Here is a 16,434-nt window from a genome sequence, read left to right on the forward strand (position 1 = left end):
AAGCCAAAAACTAGCAGGAGCAATTAGTCTCCTACAAGTGGCTCACCGTAATGGCATTCACAATTAGCGCCTTTGACGGGTAAGTAGACTCGTCTTCAATGTAGACGTATGATCTGTAGATATAAAAACACACCGACCAATATCAACAGTGCTGTTCAAATTTTGCTCCAGATTTAAGAAAAACAATCAATAGAGGCAATTTCCTTAACTCTCTACCATTAGGGATTACTCCCAGTTACTTAATAGCTATTTGTAGCACTCACATGACTCTAAAACCGTTCCGGATCTGCTGATGTTACCCGAGAAAAATGTATCTAACAACCCTAAATGCAAAAGGAAATTGCCTCCATTAATTATGGGAGTCACATTAACTCCACATGGTACATCCGGTTACTCTAACCTTTTTACTGAACACAACCTGCATGAGGATTTTAAATGCTTCTGTGCTAGAGGTCTCTCTCTAATTAATGGAATGCTATTTCCATGTTACTCAAAAATTGGTTTACACATGTACATGCTGTCATCCTGTACCTCTAAAGCCTCAATTTGACCACTAGCATTTTCGCAACGAGTTTATCTATTAGAATCTCCACTCTCACACATACAGGTATTGATTAACCGCTTACCCTTGATTTCTTTAGGTGCATCAATCTGCGCTCGATCCTGATGCCCAACTTTCTCTGGTGTCCCAACGTGATTGTGAGAAAAAACTTCCCTGGTGGTCTTTGCTGATTACTGCAAGGTCCGTAACTATGTGCACACGGTCTCAACCCTAAACACACAAGGAGACAAACCCTGACAGTGTTATTACCACTGAAAAGTGCTCGCCTCATACAAATTAATGTAGAGTCATAGAGCAAAAACGGGAACCGCATATCAGAGCAATCTCAGCACTCGCGTCACTTCTGCCCTCACGTACCACGCTGATGATCACCTGATCGTGCGTTGTAACTAGGCGAAAATTGTAATAGTTCTTTCTTCATTCTGGTTATACGGTCTTTAGTACAGAATTCTCTGAAGTCCACAATCTCTTTCATGATTTCACCCCAGACCATGCCCCACAGGCAGCCCACATGGCACCATGCACTCGGGAGCACCAACCCACACCCCCACCCATCCAATTGACGGGCACCTGCCAGCAGGCCTGACTCATGTTCCCCCACACCCCCCACACGCCCCCATTGACGGGCACCTGCCAGCAGCCCCTGACTCATGTACCCCCACCCCCCACCCATCCCCATTGATGGGCACCTGCCAGCAGGCCCCGACTCATGTCCCTCCACACCCCCACCCATCCCCATTGACGGGCACCTGCCAGCAGGCCCCGACTCATGTCTCCCCACACCCCCCACACGCCCCCATTGACGGGCACCTGCCAGCAGCCCCCGACTCATGTACCCCCACCCATCCCCATTGATGGGCACCTGCCAGCAGGCCCCGACTCATGTCCCCCACACCTCCACCCATCCCCATTGACGGGCACCTGCCAGCAGGCCCCGACTCATGTCCCCCCACCCATCCCCATTGATGGGCACCTGCCAGCAGGCCCCGACTCATGTCCCCCCACGCCGCCACCCATCCCCATTGACGGGCACCTGCCAGCAGGCCCCGACACATGGCCCACCAAACAAAATGTCCTAACAAAACAGACCCGGGGCCCTAATGCCAACCCAAATCCCCCTTTCCCCGCAGTACAACCATGCAACCCTCCACTGCAGCCACTCCCAAATTACCCATGCCATAACAGTCTTAAAAGAACCACCATGCCCATCATAAATGAACAACAGAGCCACACAGTGGCAACACATGACTGAGGCAATGTTCATTGAGACATGCACAAAACCAATGATAGTACACCACGCCAATCATGAAGTTAGAATAAATGTATTAAAAACATAATGAAATTACATAAAGAAAATCAAACTTGAAAATTAATAAACAATGACAGATATTACCAAAAAAACCAGAAAATCCAATGAAAAACAAAAATCCACGGCATGAAAAAGGAAAAGTGGTCCATCGCCAATGTCAATATGAACAAAAATAATCCAAAAAAAAGAAAACCATTGATCCATGGAAAATGCCAAAAAAGAAAGTATTTACAAGTCTTCAACTATATACAATCCAAGTCCAAAGGGTCCATGATCCCCAAAACAAATGAAACCTACCAAAAAGTCCTATGAATAAAAAACTATATACATGAAGTGGAGCAAAGTCCATTAACTCCAAAAAAAGAAAAAACAAAGGAAACCTAACACTAAAGAACTATGTACAAAGGCGGCGGGCAAGTCCAATGGCTCACTTGTTGATGTTCCGGGCCAGGGCATCATCGAACTCCACATCGATGTCCCAGAGGCGGGCCTCTTCCCTGGCCTCGAGGTCTCGCAAGGATGCAGTCATGGCATCCTCCAACTCCCTGCGAGTTGCCTCGAGGCACTCAGGCCACCTCAATGCCTGCGCATGGAGTTCTTCGCCCTGACCATAGTGAGCCGTGCCTCCTCTGCCCACCGCCGCTCCGCACCTATCCGCTGGCCCAACCGCTGCCACACGGAAGACACTCCCAATCCAGGGCCCTCCTGCCCTCTGGCCAATTCCTGCCCCTGTGATGTTGAAGGCCCCGAGCTATCATCGCTCCCACCCTGAGCCTGCTGCTGCCGTGCATGTGTCCTGCTTGTCGATGCCTGCATGTCTTCCTCTTGCTGGGGTCCAGTTGTTGGGGTGGCCACCACTGCTGGACTTCCGACTCTCGACTGTGGCAGGGATGTGTCCTCCTCCAGCCTGGCCGCTGGGTCAGGGGCAGTTCCACAGGGTGCCCAGGTGATACTTGGGCAGGAAGATGGCACAGAGGATGACTGGCGCATAGGGGTTTCGGTTGAGGAGGGTGTCGCTAGAAGATCCAGCACACGAAGGAACCCAGCACCAGTGACCCGTCCTAGTAGGTTGACGTGGTCAATGAGGTATTCGAAATGACGTGCATTTTCTACACGAGAACTCTACACGTCCTCCCGAATACCACGTTGGCGCATTGACACCCCAGCTAGGACAGGCTCAATCCGGTCACGGATTGCCACGTCGCAGGGATAGGAAGGACAGTTGTTGTTCGCGCATCCCCTCCCTGAAAACGGGTCTGGACGAAGGCATCCCTGCCGGTGCGGGATGATGCAGTCACAGGATTGGGGACAGAGTTACACACAGGCACCTCTGCGGTGGCCTGTGCTGCCTCCTGTCCCTGCCCCGGGACTGCGCCACTAGCACCAGTGGAATGCCCCCCTCCAGGCCCCGTGTGTGGGCCTTCCACGGCCTCCTCCTCAACCAAACTCCCCACCAACCTGGATGTCTCTGTGCCATCTTCCTCCATAGGCCCCTGTGGGGGTTCAGCTGCCCCTACTGGTGCCAAGGAGTCCACCTCCAACCTCCGCCTCTTGGACCTTCCCTCGGCAGCTGCGGCCCTTGACGCGACACCAGACTCCTCACTCCCGGAAGAGATGACAACGTGGGAGGAGAGCTGGGCCTTGCTTCTCCGGCTGGCGGTGGGATCCCTGCCTCTGTGCTCCACAGCACCATCTCCACCCTCTTCATCAGTCGACGCTGCAGACAGGAAAGATAGAACACAGGCACTGGCCACTGTACAATGGTTGGATACACATGTGACAGTTGCACATCAGTGGCAGTGTCAAACTTCACAGATGCCATCACACTCCCCAACACTCATATCATTTGAACCCACACACATGCAGAAATTGACATGAATCATGCAGCAGGCAGCAGCATCCATACGCACACAAACCAGCATGAACATCCGAAGGTTGGCATGACGTCACAGGCAACATGAGGAGTGCCGAATGCATGCACACACGCCAACAGACAGACATGCATCTGTACATCTCCACTACCTGTCACAGTGCAATCATCGGCAACTATGTCACATCTGCCAATCGGGTTCATACATGTCTGTGTCACATGCATCCATGTTGTATCACTGTCGCACTCGTGCAACCCACACACGCACATTTATGCCGTGCACATACATGAAGGTATAACCAGCATCCATGTGTCACACCCCAACCATGCCATAGTACATACACAGAAATACCAACATGTGTGCATCTCCACATGCAGTTGTGCATCATGCTTTGGAACACATCCACCATTGATTTGCATCGCTCATGACAGGGCTCACATGCAGCATGGTCATGTCCCTGCACATACACATCCATACCTGGACCTTTTCATACATATGTCCAAGCTGCACACTCCTGGCACACCTCAACATGCACTGTGTCCAACAAGTACGCATGGACACTTACCGCTCGACTCCGGACCGGTCTCCCTCTCGAGGACCTGGCGGTGAAGCGCTGGGTTAATGCGTTCCAGGACCCTCATGTCGTTGGTGGTAAGGTTGACCCGGCGCCTCATTGCATGCGCTGCTTCCAAGAGGCGCCGGGCCTTCCTGAGGGCCCTGGACCTGAAGACCTAACAGCGCTTACGGACGTGTTGTATGTCGGGGGTTGCCACCCCCTCCGTGTTGATGGCAACCACGATGTCCAGCCAGATGCTCTCCCATCCATCCTTGTCGGCGAGTTTTCTTCCGTAGAGGGCATCATAATGCACCAGGACTTGCTCCACCAGAATGCCAACCTCTCCTGCTGTGAAGCTGGCAGCCCTCTGCCTCTCTGGCTGGGGGTTGCATGTGGTGTCTGATGGTGTTTCCCCCTACATAGCAACCCCCGAGGCAGGTGTGGGTGGGCAACTGGGTCCTGGTGCTGGGCTGTGGAGCGATGGAACTTCAGTCAGGAGTCTTCTGTTCCAGCAGGGGTGGTCACAGCAACTGGACCCCTGCAGATGGCTGACGTGCAGGCACCAAATGGCAGGGCACGTGGCCAGCAGGCAGGCAGGCAGGCAGGCAGCAGCAGATGGCAGGTGGGAGTCTGCTCGGAGCTCTCGGGGCAGGAAAATGGCCTTCTGGGCAGGAGCGTGGTCTTCCGTGTGTTGTCGCGTGGCCAGCTTGATACAGAGTGATTTTACACGTGAAAAAACAGCATATCAGCATGTAATTCAAGGAAAGGCCCTTAGCGCATAAGCGCGTCTGTGTTGTAGCACGCGCAGGCGTTTCCCTCAGCAAGGGTGCATCCGCACATGCAAAAAAAAATCATGTCCATGTGTGAATGCGTATAATTCGAGGAAAGGGCCTTAGCGTAGAAGTGACGTTACACGCGCAGGTGTTGCCTTCAGCATGGGTTAAAGGTGGGTGCGGGCCAGCTGACCACTGTACATGCTGTTCGTGGAGACCGACGCGTGTGTTTACTTTGCTGAAATCACACACGATTACTTCACAGCGTCTGAAGTCTGTACCTCTTCTTTTGGTGGGGTTTTGCCTATGCGCACAAGCGTGTGTGTTTTTTTTTTTTTTCATGCAAGGCAGGCAGTGAGTTGCGCATGCTATTTTTCCCACTGTGGTTCCCCCTGTGCATGCGTACCGTTTTCGAGGTCATAGTAGCCTGTGTGTTCCACCCATATGTTTTTTTTGTGTTCCTGTGTGCCACACCGTACTGCTCGAGGTAAAATCCATGCACGTGGGCTACCGGGGTCGCGTGCACAATTTCTTTTTTTCTTTTCAATGTCCTGTTCTTATATTTTGTCAATTTTGGAATTTTGTTTTGAAATTATTTTTGGGGGGTGCCTGAGCATTGTGTGACCCGTCATTTTTCCCCAGGGGTCACAGACAGCCTTGCAGGGGCACTGGGGTACCTATTCCATCAAATATCCTGCCCCCTTCTAGCCAATTGCCCAGGACAATTGTTGAGTGAACCTCCCATAGCCTATTTTCCATTGGTGCCATGGTTGGGAGGCCACTAAAGGCTAAGGGAGGCAAAGCTGGGTGTCTTCCCAGGGCTGGGCGTGATCGGGCACGTGGGTGCGGAGACCAGGGTGGACGGGGAGTCCAGGGTGGCCAGGGTGGCTACAGGGGGGGAAGAGGCAGGGGTGCCCCTCTGGGACGGGATGCCCAGCCACGTGCTGGTGCAGATATGCCACCACCCCCTGTGGATCCTGGTGATGCAGCTGTTGCATCACAACTTGGCGCCCATATCACCCAACAGCAATTTGGGCCCACCGGTGGTGGTAGCTGCAGGTGCAGCTGTGGGCACCTCCACCCGGGCTCTGGGTCAGGCAGCGCATGTTGCGTTGTGTGACAAGGACTCCCAGGACGATTTCCATCTTGTCCGGAGGTTGGGGTCATGTGTGTCCACTGTACCTGTGACTGTGGCACACGTATCTGGGGCAGTTATGACATCTGCTGCCCCAAGCAGCCGGGTGGTGGTAACTGCATGTGAAAATGCAGGCAACACCACCCCGGCAGTGAGTCAGACCCAAGCCAGACCTTCTGTCCTCATACCAACACCCACTGCCTTGGTCCAGTCCATCAGCGCCACAGCACCCACTGATCAGGGCCACATTGCCCACTCAGGGTCAGTACCACCACCCAAAAGGAGGAAGCGTGCTCCTACACAAGAGGCTTGGACCCCAGTCACGGCTCCGGCCTACGGCACGTCAAGGAAGAAGCCTTTCTGCTAGCAGGAACTGGACTTCCTTGTGGACTATGTGTCGGAACACCAACGTGATATGCTTGTGGGCCCACAATGCCATACAATGCATCACCAGCATTGGGTCCACTGGCAGCAAGTTGTGGATGGTGTGACATCCATGGGATTCCAGGTGCGCACAGCTCAGGACTGCTACAAGCTCCGGAATGACCTCAGATGCAGTACTAAGCAAAAGCGTGCCTCCAATTACTCCATGTCTCTGGTGACTGGTGGTGGGCCACCATCAGAGGAGGATGAACTCACTCAGCATGAGGAGATCGCTTCAGAGTTCATCCCAGAAGAACGAATCTGTGGAGTGGGAGAGAGGATGGATTATGATGCATCATCTGGTGAGTATTGATGCGTGTAACTCAATGACATGTGTGTTTGGCATGTGTAACCCACCCAGCTACAAGTTGGCTCTTTCCTTTCTTCAATTTCCCTCTCCACCTCTGTTGTTCACCAGGGGTCTGACCTCTCGACCTCAATTTACAAAGAGCACCGAGCACCTGGCAGCTCTTGACTACAGTATTATCAGTTTCTTGTACAACTTCCAGTGCTATGCTGATGACAATCAACTCATTTCCTGACTGCCCTTGGCCACCTCTTTTCCCTCCCTTATTTCTGATAGCCTCATTGCCATTTGCTTTTGGTGTGCTACCAACGGTCTCTGTCTGAATGCCAGCAAGACTGACATCCTCCTCATCGATACACCTTTGCCATCCTTTCCCCTCAATCTCTGGCCAGCCTCACTTGGCCCTCCTCCTACCTCCACCTGCAAGGTCAACAACCTCAGGGTCACCTTTGACTCAACACATTCCTTTTCCACACACATTTCTGATGTATCTTGAGATGGATTAACTTCTTGCTTCACCTCCTCAAGGGTGCTGTGCCTTTCCTATCATTCACCTACATGCTCACAGTCTCTCAAACTCTGGTTTACTCAAGGTTGGAGTACTGTGATAGTCTCTTTCAATATTCGACCTGACTCCACACTCCGCTCTCTACCACCAAGACAGTACAGGACTGCAAGACTTGTCCTTGGCCTCAAGCCCTGGGATCCTATCTTTCCAGCTCTGTAATCCCTTCATTGGCTACCAGTGGATGCAAGGATGATACTTCAGACCCTCTGCATTGTGCACAAGGATTATTTGGGACTGGGTACAAAATACCTTCAACAATCCCTCTACCAATTCCTCCCCTCTTGAGTTCTTTGCTCCTCTACCTTACATTCCCTCCAGGTCAGTCATTAATTGAATAAATAAGCTAGGAGCAGATCTGTGTGTACGGCTGGGAGCTCCCTTTGGAACAGCTAACTGGCCACATTGAAACTTGAGCAGAAACATCTCTGCTTCCAGAAGCACCTCAACACCTTCCTACTTGCTCCTGCATTAGCCCATCTTCTCCCCAGCTAAACAGTTTCCTCTGTTGGCACTGTGCCCCTGCACACACTATGTCCATCGGGCCAGGTACCTGCTCACCCTGCCTCCCTACTGCACTGCCTACAGGCCTCCCATATCAATGGGTCCAGTGCGTGTACCCATACAGTCCCCCACTCTTCGTCTGCACTCATCAGATTTGCCCTATCCAAATCATCTTGTACTTGCAACTTGCTGGATGCACTACCACTTTTTGAATGACTATTCTATCATTGGACTTCATTTTCCTACTTTGGTCTCCTCTGTTTGGCACGCTCCCCTTCTCCCCCTTCCTGGGTCTTCAACCCTTTATCCCTTCTACATGCACTTGCGTGTTCTCAATGTCACTGTGCCCAGTATGATAGTTGTTTTGAATTCCTTTTCTCCCTTGTTCCCCTCCCTTTGCTTGTTTGCGCCCTGAGCCACTTGTGCACGAGTGCAATCTTGATGAGATGTCATATCATGTCATATACATCCTTTGTCCTTGGTGCAGTGTGTCTCACTCTGGCTGTGCTGATGGCAATGACTCCCCATGCACATATGTGCACGATCATGTTCCATGTGCATTCCATGTATGCCCCTAGGTGTCCTTGACCACCTGCTCATTGTAGTATTTGTCCAGGATGATCCAAGTGTCATCTCATTTGGACAGCCATGTCATGCTCACTGTAGGTCTGTGTGTCATCACACATGACTTTAGGCTATGCTCCTCTGTATCATGCACATGGCTCCCCCTGTTACAGGCCCACTGCCTCTTCTCAACTGGTGTTGTCTTCTACATGCATGGATGTACTATGGATGTTTCCTCACCTCTCCTCCATCATGTCCACTTCTCATTGCTGTAGTGACATTTCAATGATTAAATGCAATAGATGAACACCTACACTGTCTGGCAATGCACAGTTCTGTGTGGAACATGTCATTGCCATGCAGTGCCTCCCTGCTATTGCCCATAGGGTGGGTGTTTCATGGAATCCATGCTACATGGTGCAAGCCATTTGCACATGATGGCTGCAATTGCCGTTACAATGTCTCATGTTTGAATATTGTCATGACTACGTACGTGTTGATGTTGTAAGTTGAGGGGCTACACATGCACTGCACCGCACACACCCACTCCTGTGCCAAGTTAAGCCCTTCAACATGCAAACACAATGCTGCTGTGTGATGTTGACCTGACATATATGTACCCATGTCCCTCCTTTCACTGTATGGAAAGGCACTAGCGTAGGTGCCTCCTGTGACACATGTACTGTGCATAGTTGATGGTAGTTGGTTGCTGAACATGAATATGCATGTTACATGTATCATGGTGTGTTTAGGTCGATTTATAGCTGTGTCTATTTGTGTGTTCACACATGCTTATGCTAGGTGCCATCTCCTTGTTCCCATCTCTCATTTTGGCATTGGATATAAGCCTGCTAGAGGTTGTGTGTGATGCAGGTGATGTGCAACATGCAATACATGTGTTGCCTTCACATTTTGCACACATCCTTTTCTGCTTTTGGAATAGCCTTGCATTACAATGCCACTGGATGCATGTTGGGGTTTGAGTTGCCTGTGACATGTCTGTTTCATTATTTGGCTGTCAATGTTGTGAACTGTATGTGTGTGGTATGTGCTACTGACATGCGTGTCCTTGTTTCTTTTCTTTATGTTGCTGGTGATGATGCACTGGTGGCAGAGGATGAAGATGTCATCCCAGACACATTGGTCCGTTCACATGACCAACCAGGCACCAGTGGTGGTCGTGGGGTGGCAGCCCACGAGAATTCACAGGTGCTCCAGACCATTGTGTCCAGAGCTGACTCTGAGTCAGGCTCTGATGTATCCTCTGACCACTATGTTGTGCTGGATCTGCATCATGACGTGTCGTAGGCGGTAAGTGATCCTGTGTTGGATGATCTTCTGTCCGCGACACCTGCAGTAGGGGGCCAGGCAGGGTCGGAATGTCCGCCTGTGGTGGTTATGGGTGCACGGTCACACTCAACACCAGTTAGCCAGGTTCCAGGGGCATCAGGTTGAGGAAGGGATGCAGTCCTGCAGCCGCAGGCGGCACCAACCCAGCAAGGACCACGGCTCCTTGGGCCCAGTAGGTGTGGTGTCCGGCAACGCGGTGGCTGTGTGCCACCGGGGTCAACTGAATGGGAGCATTCCATGATTGCCATAGCACAGCAACAGGGGGAGCAGTTGAGATGATTGCTCAAGGTATGGAAAGTGTGGCCCATTCCATCCTCCCCTCTGTAAGGCAAATGGTTCTCCAGCAGCGGGCTACGCAGTCCACATGCTGCTAACTCAGGCTGGGCATGCCGCGTCTGACGGCGCGCTCCGGGCTGAAATGGTGGCTCTGCGTGAAGCACTTAATGCTCAAGCAGAGGCACACCATGAGGCCCTGAGGGTGGAACACCAAGCCCTCTGATCTACTCTGGCTAAGCTCATGATGGACGAGAGTAGGCCGACAGAAGACAGGATGGTACAGCTTGAAAAAACCATCTCAGCTGAACTCCATGCAAGCCGGGAGTCACTCCGTTTCTCATGTGAGGCCATGCAGGCAGAACTCCGTCTCATACGTCAGTCCTTGCAGGAGGAAGCATGTGTGATACGTGAGGCAATGCATGCTGACCTCAGTCTCATTGCCAGCCAGGACCTGGCTTACCAGACCCGCATGCTTGCTGCCATTGAGGGGCAAGGCGCGGCTAGGCGTGCTGAGTCAACTGAGCCACATCCACCTTCTGATTTCCATCCAGAGGGTGACTATGACAACCTATCTCCCACATAGGTCGGGCCGTGCAGGCGCTGAGCCCAGTGAGTTTTTTTTTATCTCAACATCTACTCATGTGGGTGTTGAGGTGCACCCTCTACCTCCCCCCTCCTGGGTGACCTCCCCACCCACTGGGTCATATATGGCCATTTTTGATTATTTTTTTTCCTGCCATTTTTTTTCCAGCAGTTTTTTTTCTGCAAATATTTTTAATTTTTCATCAAAATTGTATGGTTTTGGGTAAGTATTATTTTTTTTATTTTCATATTTTCTATTTTTTGTTTTTCATTTTACTTTATTTTATTTTTTCACAATAAATTATCTTTTTTCATTTTATTTTTTCGATTAATGTTTTTATTAATATTTTGCTTTATTTTTTTTTTTTTACAATTATCTCTTTTTTGTTTTTCTTTTTTAAATTATTCATTTCATTTTTTATTTGAAATTATTTTATTTTATTTTTATTTTCTACAGATTTCTTTTTTTGCATTTTCTTTTGTCTATTGTGCATACATGCGACAGTGTGGTGCTTTGTGGCATTGGAAGGCATCCACTGTGTGTACCAGCTGGGCCCATTCAGGCTTGTCTTGTGTATGCGTTTTGCTTGGGGTCCTGACACATATGCTACTCCTGCTTCCCCTTTCCATGGGCTTGCAAGGATGGCTCGGTGTAACAGCATATCACACAAGGGCATTGGGCTTCCATCATATCTGTGGCCAGCCTGCAGTCCTTCTTGTGTGTACACCCCTAGTGGCTATTCCGGATGGTTTCTCAAATGCATGTCTGCACTTCACTTTTGTGAGTATTATGCTGAGTGTGCATTTCATCATGTCGCTTAAGATGTTTGTTATGTATTGACTGTCTATGTTAATGCACTTCCTGCTGTAGGTGGTACCATGCACCCTTTGGCTGTGTATGACACACTGATGGTGGGAGGGGTCCATGTGCTGAAAATGTTGAATTGGGACAGTTTCCCCACAGTGATTTAGATATGCCACATGAAGGCTGCACACTGAGTTACCCATGTCACCACGCATTTCAACAACCACCTATTCCTTGCTAGCACCACTTTGGCCATCTTGCAGCCCTGGCTGGTGTTTTGATGTGCCATTTGAGGTATGACCACATTGCTCTTGATTTGATTGTGTGTTTGTGTCCTGGACCTCCTGCCCTCTCCCATTGGTTACACTTGGCCCTTGTGACAATCCAGCCAACCAGGATGCTTAAGCCTGCCACCACTACCAACAGTCCACAAAGGAGGCCCTGTCTAGACCTGTCAACCAGCCTTCTGATTCACTTGATTGCCCCCTGTCTCCCCTGCCCCTGCCAGTGTCCCTCTGTCTCCCCCTTCATCATCACATCCCCTACTCTTCTGCACCGTCTGGTTTCCCTCTGCCCCCTGTGTGTGCTTTCTTTCCCCATCTTCCCCATTATGCATTTTGACCCAGGCCCCCTCCTCCCTCTCCCTCTCCGCCACCCTTTACCCTCCTCCTTGTACTCTGTCTGTCATTTTCCACCACTACCCCAATTGCCATCAGCCAAGGTGATACATAGGTGCTTGTTCTTTGCAGACATTTGCCCTTCTGCCTCCGTCCTTCCGCACCCCACCTTCAACTTTTTTAGTATTATTTTGCCACTTACTATTATCATTAGTCCCTCCACCACTGATTACAGGTCGGCTGGTCTCCCATTCCCTTCTGTGCTTCTTCTCCCTCTCCCCAGCACTATCTAGATTTTTTGTGGACCTACCACAGTTTGTCACTTGTTTTGTTACTCACCTCACCTCTTCCCTCCTCTTCCCTCACTCACCTCCTTATGTGACACCTGCACTGCGACTACTGCCGTCAGGCATAGGAATGTTAATGCTAGTTTTGTCATCCAACATTCCCTCCCTACACTCTCCCTCATTGTTCCAGGCATTTGTAATATTTACTTTGATTTTACAGTTCATTATCACATTGTAGACTGTTTGAAGGACATGTAGGAATGTACTGTTCTTCGCCCTTGTTACCTCCTTCATTGATGTGCTTTTATGAACTTTGTGTGTAGGTCGTATTATGAATTTCTATGAATCAGTGATGGGTCACTGTCTGCCATTGTCGATGTGGGGTACTCTGTACATGATATGTTCTGCTGGTAAATAGCTGATGCAATGTTGTGCTTTATTTTGAGGTGTCAGGGGATGGGTGTGGTTTAACACACAGGGGGGTCCTTGAGTGCAATGTTCACATGTGCTGTGTACGGGACACTGCCACTCACTTCATTTCACATGCATGTATTAGATGCATGTCCCTGCTGACAAATACACTTAGGCAACGCCCCCCTGACTACATTGACACCATGCACACGCGTGCACCCAGATTGCCTTCTCAGGCATGCTGTGTCATGCAATCCATGTTCACTTCTGAGTCATTGATTGTGTACATGCATGACAGGGTACTATTTGGTTGAATGCCATTTTTTCAGATGATGCTGAAGGGTTTTCCCCAATGCAATGCACACTCACTGTGCTGTCCAGTGAGCGGTGTTTGAAATGCCAATTTGCAATTGTACAATGTGCATGGCAACAGGTATTCTGACTTTTGTTGCTTGCACCACTGGTGGCATGCATTTGTGCCACCGTTTTCATGTTGTGAGGTTTTGGTCAGTCATTTCTTCAGATTCCATGTCAGGTGTAATTGTCTGGTGCCTATTTACATTTCTCACATGGCACTTCATGACTATTGTGTCATGTGTTGTGCATATGGTTTGATGTTTTGCCGTTGCATACCATGGTATGGTGTGGCAGACAGAGTTCAGGGATGTTGGGAGGTTTTGGGTGGCATACCAGTACTTTCATGCCCTGTTTAGCATGGGGGCGGGGGAGCACCTTGCATGTGTTCACATTGGTCACATGGGATTGGTTATGTTTAATTAGCTAGGGATGCACACAATGTGGCACTTCCGTGAACACATTCTCAGGGTGGTAAGGTAGTGACAGTTAACTGTCCCTTTCTCATCATCGATTGTGACCTGGTATGTGCCAGGCCTGTGTGCACTCCGCAGGGGTTGGAGTTTAGGTGAAAAATGTGGCCACAAGCTGGGTACGGGCTGCCTCGCCACATGCCTTTTCCCCTCCCATGCGCAGCGGCCGTGCGTGTGGTTGCGGATATGAGGGCACCACCATGTCCACCGGTACGCCATGCCGTGTTGCAACATTGTGCAGGACACATGTTGCCACAATGATCCTGCACACTACTGGGGGTGCATATAGTAACTGCCCACCAGAGCGGTCAAGAGAGCAGAAGCGTGACTTGAGCACTCCGAATGTGCGCTCCACTACGGCTCTGGTTGCAATATGGGCTGCGTTGTATCTTACCTGGGGTGGTGTGGTGGGGTTCCGTATGGGCATCATCGTGTAGGTGTTCAGAGGGTAGGCACTGTCCCCTGGTAAGGTGATAATGGTTGTCATTAGTTGGGCTTGTGTATTTGTCTGTGTGTGACATGCATGCATGTGCATAGGCATTTGTACTCACCTAGGAGCCATGTGTCGCCATGCTTCCCAGCTTCCAGGGCCCGGCTCAGGGCGGACATTCTGAATATGAAACTATCATGGGTGGACCCAGGATAGTTTGCATAGACAGAGGTGATGATTCCCTTGGCATCGCATACCACCTGCAAGTTGATGGAATGCCAGTGCTTGCGGTTTCGATAGATTTGCTAGGTGGCCCTAGGTGGACGTAGGGCCACATGGATGCAATCTATGGCACCGAGCACTTTGGGGAAGTGTGCCACCCTGTAGAAGTCCAGGACCACGGCCTGCCTTTCTGCAGGGGTTCTGGGCATGTATATGTGCCTGTGGACTGAGGGGCGCGCTGTGATGATTGCCAACACCTGGTGTAGGCAGCGTGACTGCGTGGGCTGTGAGACACCCCCAACTATGGCAGTTGTCTGCTAAAATGACCCAGTGGCCAAAAAATGCAGTACATTGAGCACCTTCTCCAAGGGGCTCAATGCTTGGGAGCACAGGGTGGGTGATGTGAGTTCATTCTCCCACTCCCTGACCAGGTCTAGGATGATATGAGGTGGAAACCTATACCTGCCATAGACCTGGTCATCAGGCATCCCAAAAAGGCTGGTCCTGGGCAAAGAAATGCGGGGCCTGGCTATTCTCCTATTCCTGCGGTGTCCCACGATCACTGCTGCGAGGAACGGGACATTCATCGTAGCTGTATATGCTTGTTTGTTGTTTGCGTGCACTTTTATGCTGCGCGGGGGCGCTTCTACCTGCTTTCGTGTGTTGGACGTAATTGTGCGTGTGCATGTGTTTTGACATGCACAGGATTTCCCTATTCGAATCCATGAATATGTGTAGTTCGTGTGCGTGTGGGTGTTCTGTGTACTTCCCAGCGATACTTCCCCCGTTACGCCCTTATTTTCACGCGTTGTTCCCCATTCCGCGTCTTCTGCCCCGTGTTCCACCCCCTTTTTGATGTGTACGCTGACGTTGTGTGCTTTTGTTGTGCGCGTCGCGCACGCGTTCGGGGTGTGGAAGTGACGTGTGTTCCGGTGTGCGCCACGTGTAGCGCACATCCCGGGAAATACATGCGCAGGGCCTTCCATGAATCGCACGCGTGTGCCGGCTTTTTCACACTTGCGCCAGCTTGCGCCACAAATTTTGGCGCACCTTTATTCCATGAATTACCCCCTTAGACAAAACGTGGAATACATATTTCACCTCCTCTTTGAAAGTGAACTAGCAATGCTATGGTTTGGAGTTGCATACACATTGAAAACAGGTTCCCATTTTCAAAACATGTCTGCTACAAAGCTACTTCAAAGATGAAGTTTTACAGTCAAGTATTACAAATCTCTTGGCAAACATGCATGGTACAAAAGAGTACTGGTCCCGACGGCACGCAGATGTACGGTGTATGCTACGCAACCTTGGGCCACCCAAATGGTTTGTCACTTTAAGTTGTGCAGAGTATGCATGGGAAGACTTGCACATTTTCCTACGCATAGCAAACAAAAACAAAACAGGTGTAGACATGAAAACATCAGGAGAACTTTGCTCTCTTGACCCTGTAAATGTATCAAGGTACTACCATCATCGCTTCATTGCCATGCTGCACTTAATTTGCAATTAAGCACTTTCTCCCCTCGGAGAAGTGGAACACTTCTTTTGAAGAAAAGAATATCAAGCCAGAGGAGCACCACATATCCACATGCTTTTGTGGATTAAAAATGCTCCTAAATTTGGTGAGGACAGTGATGCAACTGTTTTGCAGTTCATTCACAAATATGTCACTTGCAAAATTCCTTCAGAAAGTACACTTAGTGACCTACATGCACAAATTTTGTAGTTTCAAAGACTCAAGTGTGGCAAGTATTGTCGGCGCAAATATAAAAACAAGGGCAAATACTACACCAAATGCTGCTTTGGTTTCCCTAGACCAGTTTCAGCAACAGTGCAAGTAAAGAGCTTCATGTCTTCGGTTAGACACAGTGTGAAAGGGACATCTCCTAAGAACACATACTGCATAAAAAGAACCAAAGCATCAAAGTACATCAATGATTACAATGCAATAATTTCCCTACTATGGAATATGAATGTAGATGTATAGTACATTTCAGATTCCACTGCAGTTGCATGATATGTCACAGCCTACTTAACCAAAGCAGAGAAAACAGA

Source organism: Ambystoma mexicanum, chromosome 6p (genome assembly GCF_040938575.1).
Source record: "Ambystoma mexicanum isolate Mex_15411 chromosome 6p, UKY_AmexF1_1, whole genome shotgun sequence".
Lineage (NCBI taxonomy): Eukaryota > Metazoa > Chordata > Amphibia > Caudata > Ambystomatidae > Ambystoma > Ambystoma mexicanum.